The sequence below is a fragment of the Felis catus genome, chromosome E3, assembly GCF_018350175.1.
Source record: "Felis catus isolate Fca126 chromosome E3, F.catus_Fca126_mat1.0, whole genome shotgun sequence".
NCBI lineage: Eukaryota > Metazoa > Chordata > Mammalia > Carnivora > Felidae > Felis > Felis catus.
Window position 1 is genome coordinate 11,999,238 of NC_058383.1, and position 6,963 is coordinate 12,006,200.

Here is a 6,963-nt window from a genome sequence, read left to right on the forward strand (position 1 = left end):
GTAAAGGGAAATGGGGCCGCTGGTACCAGTGGCGAGGAGGCAAAGTACAGACAGAGCTCTGTCTGGGACTGTCACACCTCTCTGACCTGGGGCAAAGGTTCACGGGCAATGGCCATAACTCTGCACAGGCAGATACACCACAGGCTAAGAGCCGTCAGGATGCATAGTCGGGTCTTGGTAACCTGTCAAAGGGCCCCCCGTTGGCCGAGGTCCTGGGAAAAGGGGAGGGAAAGTAGAATGAGTTCTAGAAGAGGGAAACATTATAGATTGGCGGGACATCAGCTACTGCCCCATGAGCAGTTCAAACATTCGTCCGTTCGTTCGTTCATTCATTCATTCCACAAGCGTTTATTGAGCATCTTCTATGTGCCAAGCACTGTCTGGGCCAAGGGGCAAAGTAATGAATGAAGCAGACAAAATTCCCTTTCTTCACGGAGTCTGTGTAGGTGACAAATCCCATAAAGAAACGAAATGTGTATCGTGCTAGAAGGTGATAAGCAATGCACAGGCAAATAGACACAGAGAAACCGAACCGCATGTTGGAGGAGGACGTAGGCCTTGGGTTCAGGGCCGGCCTCCCTGAAAAGGTGACACTTGAATAAGGACACCAAGGGCTTGCGGATGAACAAGCGGCGTGTGGAGATTTCCAAGTAGGAGGGGTGCCAGGTGCACGCGTGCTATGGTGGGGACGAGCCAGCCATATTGGGGGAGGACTGAAGAGGCCGGGGTGGTTGGAGTAGGGTAAGTGTGAGGGATCGGGCCCCGAGGTCAGGGAGTCATGGGGTCCAGATCATGGATGTCCCGCGGGCAAGCTGAGGAGTCTGGTTTCTTGTAGAGCATACTGGAGGCCACTGGGCGTTAGGGCAAGATGGTGGATGTTGATCTGACAACCTTTCAACAGGTTCACCCTGGCCGCTGTGTTAAGAATAGACGAGAGATGGGGCGCCTGGGTGGCGCAGTCGGTTGGGCGTCCGACTTCAGCCAGGTCACGATCTCAAGGTCCGTGAGTTCCAGCCCCGCGTCGGGCTCTGGGCTGATGGCTCGGAGCCTGGAGCCTGTTTCCGATTCTGTGTCTCCCTCTCTCTCTGCCCCTCCCCCATTCGTGCTCTGTCTCTCTCTCTCTGTCTCAAAAATAAATAAACGTTGAAAAAAATTTAAAAAAAAAAGAATAGACGAGAGCAGGACAAGAAGAGGAAGAGGCAGGCTCGTCAGGAGGCTGTGGCAGTAAACCTAGCAAGAGCCGGTGATATTTGAAACAGGGTTTTGTAACGGGGAAAGGAGGTGGAGTGCTTGGATTCCATACGTGTATTTTTTTTAAGTTTATTTGTTTATTTTTGAGGGAGAGAAAAACTGTGAGCAGGGGAGAGGCAGAGAGAGAGAGAGAGAGAGAGAGAGAATCTCAAGGAGGCCCATGTGGGGCTCGAACCCATGAACCGCAAGATCATGAGCTGAGCCGAAACCCAGAGTTGGACGCTTAACCGACTGAGCCACCCAGGCGCCCCACGGATTCCATATGTATTTTTGAAAGTAAAACCAGTGAGACTTACAGACAGAGTGATATAGAATGAGAAAAAGAGGGGGTCAAGGATGTCCCCAAGGCTTCTGGCCAGACCCACAAAAATAGAAAAATTGTGCAGGTTGTGGGGACAGATCAAGAGTCACTTTGGACACCGAAAGGCAGACGTACAGAACCTACAATTGGAGATCGATACGGTGCGGACGGATAAGGTGCATGGCTGATGTCATATATGCATTTTTGTATTTTAAACAATTTCCCTTCTCTTTCCTCTTTTGTTTGCCTCACATGGCATGTAGGCTGGGTGGGTGGTAGTTAAATTAACCACCGACTTCACAGACCGCAAAATATTCAGGTGGGCTCTCGCAGGAGCCCAACCTACCGACTGTGGTCTGTGTGTGGAGCCTTGCCTTTCTCTCTGGAATGGATTTAGCCTTCGTTTTCCCAATGGACAGAGCTCTCAGCCCTGAATCCAGTCTAGTTGCCTGTGGTCTTGTCCTTTTGACCTAATTCCAGTAAATCTTTTCCATCCAACCAACAGAGGATTAAACCTTGATTGCTGTTCTTTATTGGGGTTCGCTTTCTTGGAAGGGTCTCCAAGGATCAGAGTGAATGGAGACGTGGAATCGAAGCTTATACCTGGAAAGAGTCAGGCTGGGCAGACAAATATCCTGACAGCTATGAAATGCAGACTATCATGAAAGCAAAGTAAGTCTGAGGTCAGTAGCAGAAGCCCAAGAATGGCCGAAGGACTCAAGATCCGGGGAGAATGAGTAAGGGGTGTGCAGGACGATGGGCTCATGGGAGGGCAATGAAGATACATGCCAGAGGGAGAAGGAACATGTTGCTCTCAGCTGGCCTTGTTCTCTCTATACTGAGTCACATGGATAATCTGGATCCATTTAAGCGCCCAGACACAATAAACCCCCATTGTCTCCACTGGAGTGGTTTCCCTGGGTCTACCATTTTGACCGCTCACCATAAGCTTCAGCAGCCACATACCCCTTCCTCAGATCTTTCAAGACTGCACCTAGACCACCACTGGCCATGTTCTGTGCACGTGAAGTCTTGAAAGCTTGGCACCGAAGGCTGGTGAGGCCAGTGTCTCCCTGTCCCTGTGCTGTCCTCCCTGTTCCCTCCCTCATCACCTTGGAAATGAACCATGGTTGTCAATTTCCTGTGCAGAGTGACTTTCGGAGACGTGCTGGGGAGCATTTTATTGAAGTCGGGAAATTGGAAAGCGTCTCAATTTCTCTTACACCGAGATTTTATTATTTCCTTTGAAGTGAATTTTCAAATACACCAGACAAGTCTCCGCTCAAATGGAAGCATGAAAATGCATGTAAAAATCAAAAAGAAGAGGGTTTTTTTTGGCTTCTCCCATTTTGTATCCTCTATGCCCTCGCTTGCCTGTCTTGCATGCGTTAATGGAAAGATCACCTCTGCATCTCCATAAGCGACGGCCAAACGGCACCAATACCCCAGGGAAAAAATAACCATGAGAGTTTTAAGGTCTTACTTCACTCGCCAATTTTAGCTCTTTATCCTTCTGAGACTGTAGTCATCTTCCGAAAATGTTGCTTTTTTTGATTAACATTTTTCTGCATGTTCCACGGATCCGCGTGTATTACATTCGTAAGACAAAACAAGGAGCTACTGTAACTACACACCGAAGGCCTTTGGTAGAATGGAATAAGGAAATGATAGTCTTGGACTTGGAAGTGACATTTTAGGTCGTCAAGAATCCTCTCGTAGCACCTGTGACAGATGAGGATCCTTCCAAAGGAAACTCCAGTAGGCCAGAGTCAGGGGACTTGTCTTTTGCCGTTACTAGCCTTCTGGAGCTAATTAGAAAATGTCTCCATGACAGGGTCAGGCCCACAGTCACCTCCCTGTGCTGGTGTTCCTCAGCCCCAACCACCTGGTGTACTGAGGGACACCGCAGGGGAAACTAAGGTAGCTCTGGGTCTGATGGAGCCAGAATGCCCCTCGGCGACCTGGGTCTCAGTGCCCAGTGGCACTTGGGACAAAAGAACCTGGCCTTCCGTGTACATCATGCCCCCTCTCGCGGAGGCTGGTACAGGTGTTACCCGTACAGATGCCGGCTCAACCGCAGCTGAGCCCGCCATCGCCTTTAAACACCGTGTCACAGCGTCTGGGGCACACTTCTGATGTCGGCTCAGCCTCTGTGACTTCCGAGGGCGGCCTGGTGATCAATCTTGGCCGCCCCTCTTCCCTCCTGACCCTCCGTGGCCCCCCATCCCAGGCATGCCGCGTGCACCCGTGAATCTTTACGGATACGTGTCAAGATCTGGGGAGAACGAGTAAGGGGTGTGCAGGATGATGGGCACACAATCTGATCCAGCCTGTCTTCGGTATTGACCCCAGGCACAGACAATCCATGGATCTCCTGTTCCGTGGATGAACACAGAGCAGCCAGCCCTCCAAGATTTCAGGGGGGTGGGGGTGGGGCTCATTTCTAAGCAATCCCAGACCTAATCCCTGCTCAAGAAGGAGACAGCCTTCACCGTGCCTGGAATGGGGACTATCCACCCTCCGGCCGGGACATCGGAAGCCAGCCTTCGGCAAGGATAACTGACTCATTTGTTGCAGTCAAACTCCCCACTCAGTCCACCTGCCATCGTTTCTTGAGAAGTTAGCGTTTCAGCGCTGGCCTTGTTACTGCTGGCCCGAATGCAGAAAACTCCACCCCACACAAGAAAGGAAGCTACTTTTCAATGGAAGAAACACAGTCGTCCGGTTCCCTCGTAAGTACGTCCAGCTCAAATAAAACTAATGGAAGAAGGGCAGGGCAGAGCTTAGGAACACTTAGTCCGTGGGAGATCGTCTAAATAATGCTTTCTCTTTGGCCAGGATGGTTCAGAAATCCCACAAGGCCCTCCAGCCTAATGCGTGGGGAAGCCCCATGTCTTTGGAAAGAAGACCTTGTGTTCATTCTCCAAAAGAAAACTACAATTCAAGTCCCCATGGGGTCAACATCTTTCATACTCTCCACAGCAGGTGTATTCTATTAAACGAGGTCTAGAAGTTGGCTGTCAGCTGCGCGGATCTACAGGCTCGGAAGCTCCAGTTCTCCGAGGTGGGTCTGATGAGCCAGCCCTGTGGGGTCAGGAGACCAGCAGGGCATAGTTCCGGGAAACTGACCCCAGGGGAGGTGACCATCTCAGCTTCCTGGATGCCTACTCAACACAGACACTCACGATTAAAATTAGCCATTATCTTGTACGTAAAACGCTTTCAAATGGACGCCTTATATTATTATCTCTACCCTGCCTGGTTTATCTGCCTAGTCTTTGTGATAAAATCCCAACTTTTTTTTCTATCCGATAAGCTGCCTTTCAATCTAATCCATCAGTGGCCTGATTTAATGGGGAGCTAGCGAAAAGCCAGGTAAAACGGTATGATAAAAAAGCGTCAACTCAAAACTCACCAGTGCTAAATATTGTCTCAAGCCCAGAGATCGAATGTCGGCGCCCACCGTTCAACGTGCGCTGTGATCCGTCTCTGGCCCAACGTTTCCAACCATGACTTCCGTACTCATATTTTGTATTTTGAGGCACCTCTAACTTTCTAGGTCCGCACTTTTCTTATTTTCTTCTGGGAAATAGGCTTCATATTTTATCCCCACCCCTCCTCTTCTTAGCACAAATGTTCTTTCCCAAGTCCGGAAGGCAGATTCAGAAGTGATATCCTTATTCTTACAAATTCCGTGTTTTCATATGACCCCTTACCCCCTTCACGGCCGTCACGATTGGTATGGGAGTGGACGTTCAACCTGAACTGGCCTCTCTCACAGGATTTTAGAACTTGAACCAGAATCCGGCGGGTATGCTAACGGGAGAGTGGCACCACGGTTCCCACCAGGAGGAGACAGAGAGTCTAGAAGAATACAAATGACAAGCTAAGAGAATCCGAGACGGAGGTGGTCACAGTGAGTCCTGGTGACTTTCAGGCCCTTGTCCCATTTGCCCCCATGACTAGCTATTCCCCTGCTAGTCTCACAACTTTGTGAGCCTCACTGTTAATCTCCATTTTACCTGAGCTGTGGCAAGTGGATTTTTCAGTCACTTGCACCCAACATAATCCCAACGAGCACAGGTGATAGGTGCTTTTTCCGCCCATCCGCCTGCCTCCGTAGGTGCTGCTTCCTCTGCGAATCCACATTCCCTTATCTCTAACACACAGAAGCCTACCTTTCTTTCAACACCAAGTTTAAATGCCAAAACCTTAATCAAAAATGGCAGCTGATATTCTCAGCTGAAGCGACCACACTCTCCCTGCCCTACTATACTTACCATATCTTCATGGCCATTATAACCTCCCATATAATAAAGCCATGTATGTACTTGTCTGACCCCCCCCCCCCTTATCTTCCATTAGTTGCAAAGTTCCCTGAGGGCAGAGATTGTGTGACCATTGGTTTGCTAGTCCTCATAATATTCAGCGCTGGACAGTCACGTGAGAAGAAATACTCCCTTAGCTTTCTTTCCTTTTCTTTTCTTTTCTTTTCTTTTCTTTTCTTTTCTTTTCTTTTCTTTTTGAGTCGTATCTACGTCCGATTCTTCCGGGCCTGGGAGCCGAGTTCTGGAAGCAGTTGCATTCCCTAATCAAGCAAATTCCCTCCGACAACACTGTGTTCTAAGCGTGAGTTTCAAGCTCCCAGAACTTTGCCCACCCCAAGACCACTTGACCTACAGACTCTCTTTGCTCAAAACAGATATGAAAGGGCGCCTGGCTGGCTCAGTGGGTGAGGCGTCTGATTCTTGGTTTCGGCTCAGGTCTCCAGCTCACGGTTGCCTGAGTTCGAGCCCCATATCAGGCTCCATGCTGACAGGGTGGATCCTATTTAGGATTCTCTGTCTCCCACTCTCTCTGCTCTTCCCCGACTCACGCTGGCTCTGTCTCTCTCAAAATAAATAAACTTAAAAAAAAAAAAAACAGGCATGCAAACATACCATTTCCGCAAAGCACCGCTACCTAAGGGGACCTCCCTTCATTTTGAGCCACTATGATGATGGGATGATGGTGGCAGTTGGCCGTCCAAATAGTAACCCCCAGGAAAGTTTGAGCCAGGATCCGAGCATAGGATCAGCCTAGGATAGGGAAACAAGAATCAGGAATCTACAGGAGTGGCTACCCTAAGAGCTCATCAAGATTGCAAGCTTTGGAACATCGGCGGTGCAGTTTGAACACAGCTCATGCTTTTATTTTATTTTATTTTATTTTATTTTATTTTATTTTATTTTTTAAATGTCTATTTATTGTGAGAGAGAGAAAGCACGTGACTGCGAGTGCGGGAGAGGGTCAGCCAGAGTGGGGGAGGGGAGAGAGAGAGAGAGAGAGAGAGGGAGAGAGATTCCCAGGCAGGCTATGAGCTCTGTCAGCACCGAGCCCGATGCGGGGCTCGATCTCATGACCATGAGATC